Genomic DNA, 14,791 nt, shown 5'->3' with positions numbered 1-14,791 from the left:
CTATTCCCCATATTATAAGGCCCGTAGTTTAGTCGAAGAGCAATACGGAGAAGATGTATAGCATACGGTGTAAACACTTTGCGCGATTGGTAAACGTTAATAAAAAATATGGTGGACCGTAAAAAGGCCATATTGTGTAGCTTTATTTCCGGAAATTAAAGGCATTACTACATTTTCTTCTATACTTCAACATGTATGTTATCCTGACAAAAGAACTGATATTAATTAGAACTCAAATTAAATGATACTGGGAATTGAAAGTGAAACATAAATACTACTTCTGAAAGTGGAATATGTATTTCATGCCTTTATTCCAGAAAGTTTCAAAGGTGGTATGCTAAAACAGCTCTAAACCTAACAAAAAAAATCAGAGTCCCCTTTTCCATGTTAGGACGCGCCATGGACATGATAGATTACGATATGACAAGTAAATGCTAGATTGCGAAACATCAGATTCGAACGTTATGATGAGCAATATATACTGTGATGAATTATTTCAAATGGGCGAAGGGCGACAATGTGGTGTGAACGGAACCACGCCAGCCCGCTACCTAAATTATATTCATCGATACTTTGGTGAAATCATACTGATCACGCCGTATCCTCTGCGCGCGAAGCGCGACGAAAATTCTGGGCTTCACCCAACTTTCATGAAAATTAAATATTGATACTCCGTGAAAACAGACTTGAAATTCCTCAGGCTATCTTCCTGATTAGACGATTGAACTACTTCTACTTGACAAACTGAAAATAGCGAAAAGTAAGTAAGTAGATCACAAAATATTACGAAGTAGAATTAGAAGTAGCGAAAATCAGATCTACTTGAGTAAGTACCAAAAGTAGAGGAAAACTACTTGAGTACTTCGAAAAAGTAGAAGTACTTCGTTACTGACCACCTCTGTATACAGCACGGTGGGTTTCTTACAATCACAGTAATGTACATCGAATATCTATTTACTATGTGTGGACACATCCTACGCGAAGACGAGCAAAGCTAATTGGCTAGCTCTGACGTATTTATGAGCAGTGGCATTTGGAAATTAGACGTTTGTGCTCTCAATAACTGGTATAATATCTCTTCCTTGTTAACGAATGTTCAGTTTATGTCACAGTCCTTGTACAAATAATAAGTAATCGTTCTTTCACAAAGAAATCGATTAAATATGGGAAGTAGTCGATTACGATTAGCCTACTTCGGGATTTTTTCGAATGTAATCGATTGCGATTACGATTACTTGAAAATGCTGTAATCGTCGTAATCGTAAACACTTAGCGACTTCACAAGTCACCACAAATTTCGATATGAATCTGTCTTCCACTCCAACTCCGTCTTCGTTTGAACAGGCGAGTTCGTTCAGTAGCATAAAATCGGTTGCTCTCTAATATGAACTTGTTTCTAACTAATTGTTCTTGAGGTATACCGGACACCAATAAGGCGGCAAATATTATATATATATATATGACTGACACCATCTTAACTGGTTAAAACTGATGTATCAATATTTAGTGCTTTCGGTTGATGTTCGGAAATTGAGCTGTCCCAGTTACCCGTCAATAAGATGTCTATCAACTTGTAACAGAAACAAACAGTGCCTGGCGCGTCGTCATTCGCCAAATTTTATTTTTAGACAATAGTAAACAAAGCACGTCACAAAAAACAATTGCACTTCATGTCAATTTTACTGATCATTCAAGTGGATTCCGTTTTCGCATATTATTATCGAAACTGTTAAAAAAATCGATTTTTCGAAATTGTGATTGATGTTAAGTGAAACGAATGCATAAATCAGTCCGTTCAATCACAATCTTTTCCAACATACCGAAAATATCCCATTTACACAGTTAAAACGGGTACATGCATCTCCAATTAGATTTTGTAATGATCAAAGTCTTATAGTATAAATATGTCGACCTCGCAATGTTTACATTTAGCACGTTCTAAAGAGAATGTGAAAGTAATTGAATATTATTCGCGCGCTTGAGATAGTGCTTCGATATCAAAGAGATATTTTCACGCTGTGTAATATGCGCATGTTTCCATTTTCTGTTGCGAATTCCGACAGTAACGAAGTTGATTTTAAATCCTCACCCTTGGTTATTGTAAGCGAATCGTAAACATCGCACCAGTCGGTATGGAAATCGAATGCGTGCATACTTCTGGATAGGCGACATGCACCAACAAAGTCTATTACAACCGTGAAATACTCGGAAACAGCGATTCGTGATTGTGTTAGGTAGAATCATCATCTATATCTATAAGCACAAAGATTTCTTAACTTAGGTTACAATTCATTCGTAACGAATTGTCGCGTGCAATCTAGAAATGCACAAGCTGAGACGAATGATTTGATTTTAATCAACCAAGTCCTTTTGTTTTGCTGTTGGGTTTAATACAATTTGTATGACCGCGAATTATACCTTGGTTATAATCGAGTTGTTGTTGACACGATTGTTCCGTATTCTCGTTAAAAGTTGATTTCAACAATGGACATGATGAGAATATAGGATTGTGAATCAATGTGATCGTAAGAATTTACTTGCCTCCCAATATCTTACATTAAGCAGGTACGGGCAACTTCTTCAGTCGGCGGGGCGGATATAGGAAAATTAAGTACTTGGCGGGCCGGATTGCTGCATTGATACATTATTCGCCCATTTATCCACATATACAAGGAATAAATCGTATTTAATGAACGTATTTTAACGACAGCAATGTCACTTCAAAGCCATTTCTCGCCGATGATCGCGAAAACAATGTGGATTTGAGAATACCATTGTCATACAGGCGCCGCCATGTCTGCTTGTCACTGATCATGATCAATCAACACACAGTACAATCCCTAATTAGGATATCAAGGCGTTCGCTAGGCCCGGTTACATTAATTTTCCAAGATATCGATTCATTAAGGTTGACCAGGCGATGGGATAGCGTCGTTGTTCAACTGTGTGGCCATTTAATCTCGATATTGAATTCATGCGGCCCGCGTCCTCTACGAAATTTGAAAAGTGGCCTGCGATCCGTTTTGAGTTGAAGACCCCTGGCATAAGCGGTGCCTTACAAAAGCCTAGAAGTGAGCCGTGAAGAAATATCAGCCTGGTGCCAATGACCATTGTAGTCGACAAAAATCATGAATTCATGATAGCCACAGAGTGGTTGAGTGCATCGTAAATGCCGATAATTCAAGTCTTTTCGCTTCGACGAACTTACGCGTAAGCTGCACTCTCGCAACGCTGCGCACACAGTCACTAAAATTTGACGTAGTAAGCAAGTTGTGGGGAATCTCGGCAGACTGAGGCCGCGGGCCACATTATCATGTAAAACGGAAAACTGTTCGCGGGCCGGACAAATTCCCTTCGCGGGCCGTATGTTGCTGCCCTGCATTAAAGTATGCTGATTCCTCGTTGAGAAATTAATTATCGGATATTTTTCAGATATTCAAATTTCGTACACTCTATGTTACTCGCAACTCGCAAACATAAATATATATGTATGCTAAATAAGGCTGGGCACAACGATTCGTGTACTCGGGTCCGAAAATAGTATTATTGGTACGGTTGCATTTAAAACACTTCGTTTAAAACATGCTTTAACAGTGTTTTATTAAAGCATTGAAAAATTCTCTTTTAAAGCGTTTGGCAGGAGTGTTTGAAAATGTGAACATGATCACAACTGATGAGTCTTTTGATAGGCCTATTGTTAATCCCGAACCGTTAGGTGAAACCATCTATCTCACATCATGTGTGCTCGATCCGAAATTTGCTTTCCATTGGCTCATGGATCTAAATTGCTCAGAACAATCCCGAATTGCACTGCGTCAGAAAATAATCGAGTTGATAACGACTGAGGCTGACACTCATTCATACAATATGACCAGCCAAAATGACCAGTACAATATCATCCAGTGATGAAGAGATACTACCCAGCAAACACTGGTACAGACCAGGAATGCAGAAAATCCGTTTGTATTAGGGCGTGGCGGGAATGTAAAAATACCCTGCCTTGTCGACTCGTTTCAGCGTACTTCCAATGGACTGCGGGATGGTGTATAGCAGACCTGGGCAAAGTGCGGCCCGCGGGCCAAATGCGGCCCGCGGAGCTATTTTGTGCGGCCCGCGAAAGGTTATTTGGAATTCAACACATAAAACCTAATTTTTATCGTTGTTGTGCGAACTAAAACATAAGGCTGTATAACTGAACGGGAAATTGGCTTACTTTGAAGCCTGTTCATTAATATGCCACGATTTAGCTGCCTACGTACCTGACATGCGTAATCCACATTCAAATTAAAGTCAATGTAGCAAAGTATGGGTAGAATGCGGCCCCGTGCATGGCTCTTATTGACTACTTTACTTCTACCTGTATAGGTGATAAAGCCTTCAAATGATATTTTTATGTGACGAGCTAATGACCATACAATTTTACTAGCATCGAGATTACGGCTAATAGTCAAGCATAAATAGCAGTAAATTCAATACTGCTGCACCTTTGCACAGCAGGCGACTATTATAATGTTTTTTTACATCTGTTGGGGTGCTACACGAAAACAGAATCCACAACACCCCCCTATGAAATAATGTATCTGCCTCAGATTTTGTGTGTCTGACTCATTTCCATACGTTACATGGGCGCCAAAACATAATTCGATACCTTAAGGCGCTTTTTACCTGATTCACACCCTACGCTAGGGTGAAAATCGGCGAAATACACTGTTTTCTTTCTTACCCGGTTGGTAGGCTATTTTACGCATTTGCATTTTTTTATTATAATGGCACTCCCCAAGCCGTGTTTATCAATCCTAAAATTACCGATAAAGAGTATAGAAGTGTATATGTATATTGTACACATGCTGTTAAATGGTCGTTATAAGTACTTGAGCATTTTCATGAGGCTCCACAAGTCCACATACATACTCTGAAGTTCGTAATGCGGCTCCGACATCAGTAAAGGTTGGGAACCACTGGTTTAGAGCACTGAATATACTGGAGTCAAGGGTAAACCCATCATTTTAGTTTGTGCTGAGCAGGTCGCCGAGATTAGGATTTAATTAAAGCCGGTCTTATGACAAAAACACGAAGACAGACACTCGGTCAAGGGAGGGCGAATTTCAGAAGAACTGCAAGCTTCGCTAAACGCCAAGGCTATTTCACCAAAAGCTGAAGGCAGCGACTATAGACAATAAGCTTTGTACCATCCCAAATACATTTTAGTGCCGGGGTTCTCAAACTGGGCGGAGCTTGAAAGCATCCGAAGTGGGCGCGCAGAGCAGTTAAATACGAAAAAAATTCGCGCTTCGCGCGCTTCACCCCCACATTCACCGAGCATCATTTATTAACAATGTAATTTCGAAATAAAATTGAAATGCGCTGGAGAATATCGCTCAAAATTTCACTTGGCCCGCCAACGCATTTTCTACTTCTGATTTGGCCCGCGGGGAAAAATAATTGCCCACCCCTGGTGTATAGTCTACCTTCTCAACGTACTTTCGACACTCTGCCAGATTGTCTTTATTACGGAGTGGCGAGAATGTAAAAATACCCTCCCTGCCTTGTCGACTCGTTTCTACGTACTTCTAACGCTCTGCATATTGCATCGGTTAAACGTACTTCTAACGCTCCGCAAGACTGTCACTACTGCCGGCAAATCTGATTTCGGGAACACACAAATCATAGCTTTGAATAACTGTTATTAAAAAGTTAAAACGAAAAAAACAACTTTCATTTCAGCAAGCTTAATAACACATATCTTCTTCACCTTTATTTTCGTCTGAAGATATGGTCTCTCTTATTTTCTTTTTTTTTAACAACCTCCTGTAAAGATAAGACATAAACACTGATTAGCAAAGGCATTCATTCAGACTCCAGGGCATAGCAATTTTTTGGGGGGATGGGAGGCAAAAATTTGATGAGGTGATACGAGGATATTAAAAAATAGACTAAAAAAACTATGGTCTTGGGCCCGTAACTGGGTGATTAACACAACTTTAACGGTGATCTTTTACCCACAGACATGTTATGGAAGATCAGTGCTCCTGAGCAAATGAATATTTAAAGATAATAGTTGAATTTGGTCAAGAATATTTATTGTCAGTTTCACTGATCCGTGGGCACTCAATAGGGTGGATCAAACAAACTTATCGCAGGGGGCTTCAATCCCCTAGACCAGTTGTTCTCAACCTGTGGTACGCGAGTCGATTCTTTTTTTTTCGACCGAAGGGAGTTATTAGTTCAGATGGGGTTGATTTTGAGTTTTTTGAAGCCGTCGTCATCGTGGGTAGGGACAATCCCACCAATGACGGCCTACATTGGGATTCCGTTTTAATATATTTGACCACAAGTATTCAAAATGGATCCACTACAGAAATCATACGGTCTACTGCGCCTTAAAATGGGCAGTTTATTTTCTGTTTCGATGTCGTCGGCAGCTCAACATAGTGGCAAAATTTATTGACCGCTTTCGGTGCGCGCAACTTATGTAGGTGATACACGAGCACTGCATAAAACCTCGAAATGGTACGTGGACCTTGCATGTCATGACTACCCCAAGTCATTGTTATGTAAGCACACCGTTTATCTCTTATGCAGTGGCGCTAAGCCGCTAACCACTAATTTTTCCAACTCACAACTCAATTTTGTCAGTAATTGGTAATTGCCTAATAGTCCCGCAACCGCAGACAGCACACACGTAGATACACAATTCTGTACATCATGCGTATTATATAGCCCATTCATTTTTTTCATCGAGAGGCAGGTACGCAACAATAAAAATACCGAAACTGAATGTCGTGCAAAGTGAAAATAAATATATCTGTTGAAAAATACTTCACCTTTTATTAATTTACATAACATTTCAAAAAAATGGAGAGGGCATGACCCCTTTGGCCCTCTCCTGGCCACACCAATAAACAGACTGTTAAGCATTTGCTACAGGGCTAATGACACATCAGAAGCTGATTGATTCGATTAACATCAATACTGTGCAATAGCCAAATGGATTATATCACAAAAAAGGCGATTTTGGATAACGTTCTTTGAATGATCATAGTTCTTTGCACATAATGATCGACTGTTTGGCAAGCTACTCTCCTTATGATGAAGTTACCATTTTAAATCTTCATTGTGACGTGATAAACATATTAAATTTTTATAACGGTAAATTTAGACCAGGGGTGGGCAAACTACGGCCCGCGGGATCAAGAAACGTATTAAAATTTTGATAGAAAGCGTACTAAAAATCGAATTACTGCAGTACGCGATTAACCTTTTTCTTATCATATTTCACCACGATAATTATGTTATAGTCTTACTATAGTATATTGTTATTTCATTGCTGACGCGATAGCCCGACCTCAATGCCCACGCATTTCAAAGGGTTTCAACTGCTAAACATCGCAGAACGTCAAAACGTGAATGACTTTCGGATCACGAGTGTAATTCTATATTGGCCACTCCAGCAAGTTTATTACTTTTATTGCTGCAGTTGGGATAACCAATTCGCGCATGTGCTAGGTCGATTCGTTCACCGTATGTGCAGAAGTATTTATATTCATAAAATATACACATTATAATGGGAGGGTATTTGAAGCTAACATGGTTATGGCACTGTCATCATCGTATGTCCTCGAGTTGAACCAAAGTAGAATCAGTCAATCTATAAACAGATCACGGTTCACAGACTCAAATCTCCACCCTGTTTCAAGACTCAGGACAACCGACTTTCATCCCTAGTTTTGAAAATTAGTTATTGAGGTTGACCAGCTTAGGAAATCTCGCCAACGTTTCTGACGAGCGTACGATGTCATCAAATCAATGGTTGGTTCTAAATAAACATATATATAATTTTCATATCCTCACTATATAATCAACTACCAATATTGCGTTTTGGTTTATAATCCCAAATTCATATAGTGCGACCCGCGAATGGATTAAGATGTTAAATGCGGCCGCGAGCTAAAAATTTGCCAATTCCTGATTTAGACGATGTCATTTTAATTAGACGTATCCGTTCCACAAGTCGTAGCTGTTGCAATACAACCATACAACATCCTACCGTACTAGTAATGGGGTGTGATATTTTCAGAAACTACCACTTACAGAGTAGCTACAGCTAATATAACCTAATCTGAATTTATTCCGCCAGAAAATGTTAATATTACAACCCCACAACGGAGATTTATATGTTATCTCCTAAGCACACACACAGAATAGAGTAGCCTCCAAATTTACAAAATGGTTGATAAACATAATTTGTATTTTTATAAATTAGAGAAATCACGAGCAGTTTCGCTCCATAACTGCCAAGACTTCGGTACCCACTTACCCATCTAAACAGAATGGCCCTCTAAGATTAAATATTCTACTGTGCAAACCCATTTTAATTGCCAGATTGCCAATACCCAAAAAAATATTGCTGTTTCGTTGGGGTTTTAGAAAAACTTGTTTTTGCAAAATACCATTTTCCTGTAATACACATAACCGCTATTCCGGAATAACTTCAAGATGAGCTGCTCGACATTAGGATGGACATTATATGTTCATTAGAAATCTGTTATTTAATTTTGGTGCCACATATATCGCGACTTGCGATCATACCCGAAGGTGTCGTCGGAAGCGTTACGCGTTATTGTTAAATTCGACGCCATCTTTGTGGGAATGGATTTTCGGTACTCGTTTATATCAATTCAACGACGCGGATTGTTAAGACTCGACCGCATATTGCAAGAAATGGAGCTACAGAATTAGCTTTAAAATAATAAAGGTTTTCACAATTTCTAGATAAATGGTCTGATGTTAATTTCAAGAAAAGTCATTTTATCGCTGTTTATCATTACCCGCCAGCTAAAATTTCCACAAGGCAGATAGATGACGGTTGTACGATAATTGAGCTGAATTTGAACCGTAACTTAATGGGTCCGCGGAGGTCCGTGACGGTGCATAAGGGGTCCGCCAAGACAAAAAGGTTGAGAACCACTGGCCTATGATACAAAGTGTTTCAGTGTACATACGAAAAAATCCTACCTTCCATCGACATCCCCCTTTCTGACTTGAGAAGTGCCACAGTGCTTCCCCGATAACATGAATAGTCTTTTTCATCCGTCCCAAGATGAAGATTTTTGCAAGCTCCTAAAACGATTTTTGTAAGCGTTAACATCAAGAATATTAAATCAATATTCCATTACATTAATGATAAAAATTTATTGAAATCTAAGAACTTTTCGCGTGGCAGTTATCCAAGAGCTACCGGCACGATGAAGGAAACAAAACACAGTTGAATTCAAAACCAAATGGAGAATTATGACACAATAATGTCGAATTCATAAATAACATCAATGGATCCCAGAACATAGCAACAATGCAGCGTATAGCAACGGTAGTGTAACTGTGTGTCACACTGTCATACTTTTTACGCAACCGTTGTTATACGCTGCATTGTTGCTATGGTCTGGCTCCATTGATGTTATTTCTAAATTCGACATTAATGCGTCATAATTCTCAATTTGGTTTTGAATTCAATTCTATTTTGACTCCTTTATCGTGGCGGTAGCTCTTGATAATTGGCACGCGAAAAGTTCTTTGGGCTTTAATAACGTTTATCATGAAGGTACTTTTGAAAGCAGTATTCAAATTTTGTACCACCAACCAGTTATTCAATTACTATTTATCTTCAAAGTAAATGCTCATTGCATGAAGCAGGGTTGTAATGACTCGAGTCATCCGACTCGAGTCACGATTTTTTGCTGACTCGACTTGACTCCAGTCATTTTCTCAAAGTACGAAAATGACTCCACTCATTGTGCATGACTCGAGACTCAGACGGACAAGACCAACATTTCATGGTGATTTCAAAGAACAGTAAAGTAAACCGCTATTGGGATTTCGCCTATTGATACTGGTATTTGAAAATACGACCAGAAACTGCTAAAAGTGAGGAAAATCAGTATTTTAGGAATGTCTCTTACTATATGTGATCTTGTTCAAATGGAGGTTGATGAAAGCGTCTTTCCCATTCTTTCCGACTCCGCTGTAATTACACCAGACACCATGCATTGGCAACTTTCTGCATGATGCTTCTTGCTGACTGACCAATATTGTCGCCACCAACGGTACTGAGTGCAAATGTCTGAAATGTCAATATAGGAACAGAATTAGGTAACTGTTCATGACCGTCCCCTTTCAGAGTTGCATCTCAAAGATGCTAAAATCAGTGTTGGGATCAAGTCACTACCTTCGAGTCACAAGTCATTTCGAGTCATTCCAAATTTTGACTCGAGTTAAGTCAAGTCAATCGATTTTCAAAGGTGACTCGAGTCAAGTCGAGTCAAGTCACGAGTCAAGTCACGATTCAAGTCAAATTGAATTTTCGAAGTATGAGTGGTGATGCAAAGTCATTATATTTTGCTAACTAAGTGAAAGAATGATTAATTGGCCATTTATCTTGAATCAAATAACGAATATGAAGTTAAATATACATGAAAAAAGACGTTTTATAGCTCTCACACACTTAGAAATGCTAATAAAATACGCGATTAACTGCACATAGCTACATGCTACTGTCTGTTACACCAAAATAGAAGATCGAATACGAAGGCTCGAGAAGTCGAAACAAATTGATATCGTACAATACACTACCTATCTAGACATTCGCGAGAACATATAAACGCATAAACTATGCTGATTTAATTATACACGAGGGTGAGGGTTGATAAAGGTTTGCACTGCGTAATGTGAGCACTGAGCCGTCTAACAAACAAAGATACGTTGCTATAAGATTAATCTACTACACCTACGACAACGTAAGCTGTGCGGTCAATTTACAGTCAGTGAATGACATGGTTGCCCTCACAAGTGACAACGGCGTACCGCGAATAATCCAAACATACACAAGATAGGGTGATTTAATCGACACCGTGTACTTGATGACTTGAAATTGACTAGTAAATTTTGCTTCGAGTCACGAGTCAATTGACATTTTTGAAGCGCCAAGTCAAGTAAAGTCATTTTCGGCAAAGTGACTCGAGTCAAGTCAAGTCATACGAAAAAGTTGGATCGAGTCTGACTCGAGTCATCCATACACTGGCTAAAATAAGCCTAAAAATAATCGAAGCAATACGATCGTCAACTTCGACTGACTGAATGTCTAAGAATAATGAACGTAAGACCTTGATAGCTTCCATGTCTTACATTGATATATACCGTCTGCTATCGGCACAACAAAGTATTAAAAATAATAGAACAGATTCAACATACCACATCTCTTGCAAAAGCTTTTGCTTTCATTCAATTTGTCATCAAACTTTTTTAAATCCTCCTTCGTGGTGAGTGGCTCTGGAATTAATTCTTCTAGGATCAACTCTGATATCTTTTTATCGTAGACAATCTATGACAGAAAAAGAGTTTCGGATAAGTTCTAAAACGAACACAATTTTCCACATAAAAGTCAATTGCCACACGAAATGCTACACTCCCATTTTACAAGGTATGGCGTGATAACGTAGTGGTACGTCCCATTATAGCTACAACACCAATGAATTGCGTGTTCGAGCCTGACACGTCGCCTCCATAATTCCTACCGATGTGTTGGCTGTTTATCTAGGCTCCTCCTCGCCATCTGATCCGCATAGCCATGTCTTAAAAAGTCTAGGAGTGGGCCGTGCTGTAAGTGGGCAGATACTGAATCATAAGAAGAAGAACCGGCCTGTTGTAAAATGACCAGTGTAGTTGAACCACCATGAACACCACAAACAAACATCTAACATGGGCAGGTTGAAAAATAAATATTTCTGTTGTCGTAAAAGAAATTACCTTTACCTACCACAGTAAACATTGAAACCAGCAATTTAGGTCTTATTCGAAAGCAGAATAGCAAATGTTTTACCTTACATATCAAATCAAATGGAAAGTTCATGTAAAATAACCCGAAATATTATCTTACTGTGACCATATTCTATCAATATGGTCTGGCTGGCCAAATTCTCTGGGCAAACATAAACAAGCTGCATTTCGTTTCAACGATTAATCATCTTGACACTGGATTCGAGGTATAATTGTACACAAATATCAAATTTTGTTCTATTATAAGAAGGGCAATTACCTTCAAGATGAAAATGTCCATTCTTGCACCAACTTTGATAAAACCAGGATGCCAATAGCAAGGCAGGTAACCTACGAATCAGTGTTCTACAGGTATACATGTGACGTTTACCTATAAATTTCAAGCATAAATATTCTGATATATATAGGTAGATACCGTTAATTCAGATGTTTGAAGCGACTTGGACAACTAGATAATTCTAGTGGTCTAATTTCACTAAATTAGTGCGAAATGCCAGTGATAATTTGGAAAAAACGGTGTAGCTTTAATTCTAATATGGAAAAGCTGAAACTTTTCTGGTTGTCTAGACGCCTGGTTTGAAGAAAGTCAAACAGCTCTAGGTGCCCTATAGCCTACTACAGGCAATTCGATATACCCCATAAGCTATGCTACTGCATATATAACTTCAACCCGCTACCTCATTCATTCACAATTCCTATATATTTACGGCATTTACCACACAGAAAGAGCGAACTATGCCTGGCTGCGACCTGTTGCGATTCAAATCTTTGTCTCCCGCGATGACGTCAAATTTGAATCGCGGAAATATTCTAGAAGTCACGCATCGATAATCACATTCCTTAACGTACAACATCTCACTTATTTAGTTCTTCTCTGAATAAACATATTATCCATACTCGTTGAACATACGAGATTACCGAAAAAGCGAATATATATATATAATGAAGATCATATATATCAGAAGAAAACAAAACTGTTCGACCTTAGAGCAACAACACGAATATACAACACCGGTGACATCATCACGCAATAAAACGAAGGGGGAACGATGTTTTCTAATGGATAACGAAGCTACCGCATGAGATCGAACAAAACCGGATAGGAATTCATCGTGATTGAATGTACCGCCAGAGTCATCCTTTCTACGTACTTTAGTTATACCCGCGAGATATCGAAAATTGGCATTATTAGGTCAACAACCGGACATAACGAATCCTAATGCATGAGATGGAACAGCACCGAGTATGAATTCATTCTGATTGAATGTAATCCAAAGTCCATCCTTTCCACGTATTTCAGGCATACCCCTGACACTTAGAAAATCGGCGCCTAATAGAGATGATCCCGGATGATCCTTTTACCGTTTTGTGTTTGCTGGGTAGATCCTCCGCAACCAAAGTACTCAAGACTTTTCAATTATACAAGCAAAGAATCGAAGCAAAGTTCAATTAGAGCCAATGCAATGACTCAGATGGTCAAGTACTTGGAAGAGACTGATAAGCTCATGTGTGGATTTGAAAGCGATGATTCTTTGCATTTTGAGCGACTCGAAAGAATGAGTATCCAATGCTCTTCACTTCTTCTATAGTTGTAATTGAGCCAGATTTGCTATGAATCATATTTTTACACAATGTAACAATATCATTAGATAGCCGTTATAATTCGATAATCTCAATTTGTAATTAATCCCAAATTTTCTTTCATAGCATTGCTTTCTACTGGTTAGAATTGAGCCAAATTTGATATTTTTATGCAATCTAACAGTTTTAAAGTAGCCGGAAAATTTGAAAAAATGTTTTTGAACAGTCCCATTGTACAGTTATTTCTCCAATGCTGCAACTGCGATGTAGTCTGTAATGCAATTGGGAAAACCTTTTTATAGTATTATCGAAAGGAATTTGTTCTTTTGTCACTGCACAATGCACATATAGCTGCATGCACGCTTTTACAGCATGTTGTCATGTTGTAAATACTGTTCTTAAGAGTGACGTGTTTTGTCGGATTCGCTATAGCGTATCACGTGAGCGCTGTCATGCCCCATGAACGATCATGGTGCTGTCAACGCAGTAATCATTCATTTCTGCATCTGACTTTACCTAGTCAGGATTGCTAGTTTATGGTGTCGGCGCTAGTCGGGATATTGTTAATAAAAGCCTACCATACGTTCATTGGTCTGGTTCATCACAAAGAGTTTCAAAGAAAGCGGTTTAGAATTCTGGCGAAAGGCCATCTGGTCCCGGTGTCGTAGATGTCTTTTGTGAGCGTAGTGCTGTTTTTATTTCCTCCTCGGTTATTACTTGATCTTGTAGTTTTTGTTGTTCCTGAGGGATTTGTTTTTCGAGCTCCTTGACCATGTTGTCAATGCTTCCTTTGGGTGCGCTATGCGCGATGCCTCAAAGTCCATGATAGTAGTTACGTGCGTGTGTGAGGATGTTATTTTTTCCACGTATTTGCTCGTTGTTGTTGTCGGTGAGCTCCGTGATACTCTTTTCTTTTTGTTTTACTTTCAGTTTGTCGTAAAACTGTTTTGTTGGTTTCTCTTGATCCTCCATGTTGTTCTTGTATTCCGAATTCATCAGGAAGTCTATTTTAGCCTTTTCCAGGGTTTTTAGTTCCCTGGTTAGCTTATCTCTCGTCTCATTTGTTATGTTTGGGTTCTGTAGTAGTTTCTTTCTTTGGTTTGTTTCTTGCGTTTCTGTTTGTTTTTTCTCTATGCCGTATTGGATTGACGTTATTCTGATTTTGTTCTTTAAGGCGTCCCACCATTGTCCTATATTTGGATAAAATGCTTTCTCTAGTTCGAACAGTTTGATCTCGTTTCGTATGAGAGCTCTGTATTCCTGATGATTTAGGTGTGCTGTGTTATTTTTCCAGCTACCTTTTCCCCACTTTTCCAAGTGTTTTTGTTTCAGGTGCAGTTCTACATAATGCGTATGGTCCGAGATTGGGTTGATTTGGTAG

The 14,791-nt window shown here is 39.0% G+C and overlaps 2 long non-coding RNA genes across 3 annotated transcripts; one reads left to right on the top strand and one right to left on the bottom strand.

The window, feature by feature from the left end:
- Positions 1-5,782: 5,782 nt before the first annotated feature.
- LOC145459673 (uncharacterized) lies at positions 5,783-13,049 on the bottom strand. Of its 2 annotated transcripts, XR_013921528.1 has the most exons (5): positions 12,089-13,049; positions 11,245-11,374; positions 9,957-10,117; positions 9,016-9,120; positions 5,783-5,808 (listed from the first exon to the last, which is right to left on the bottom strand). It is a non-coding gene; the product is annotated as an uncharacterized LOC145459673 (long non-coding RNA). The 2 variants fall into 2 exon arrangements; XR_013921527.1 differs by having other exon boundaries at positions 9,016-10,117; positions 12,089-13,047.
- LOC145459675 (uncharacterized) lies at positions 10,081-11,772 on the top strand. Its single transcript, XR_013921529.1, has 2 exons — positions 10,081-10,203; positions 11,085-11,772. It is a non-coding gene; the product is annotated as an uncharacterized LOC145459675 (long non-coding RNA).
- Positions 13,050-14,791: the final 1,742 nt, after the last annotated feature.

The sequence above is a fragment of the Botryllus schlosseri genome, unplaced genomic scaffold, assembly GCF_051294905.1.
Source record: "Botryllus schlosseri isolate E-star unplaced genomic scaffold, Bs_hap1 Bs17a, whole genome shotgun sequence".
Classification (NCBI taxonomy): domain Eukaryota; kingdom Metazoa; phylum Chordata; class Ascidiacea; order Stolidobranchia; family Styelidae; genus Botryllus; species Botryllus schlosseri.
The sequence above is the reverse complement of the archived record's forward strand: the minus strand, read 5'-3'. Positions and strand labels throughout refer to the sequence as shown.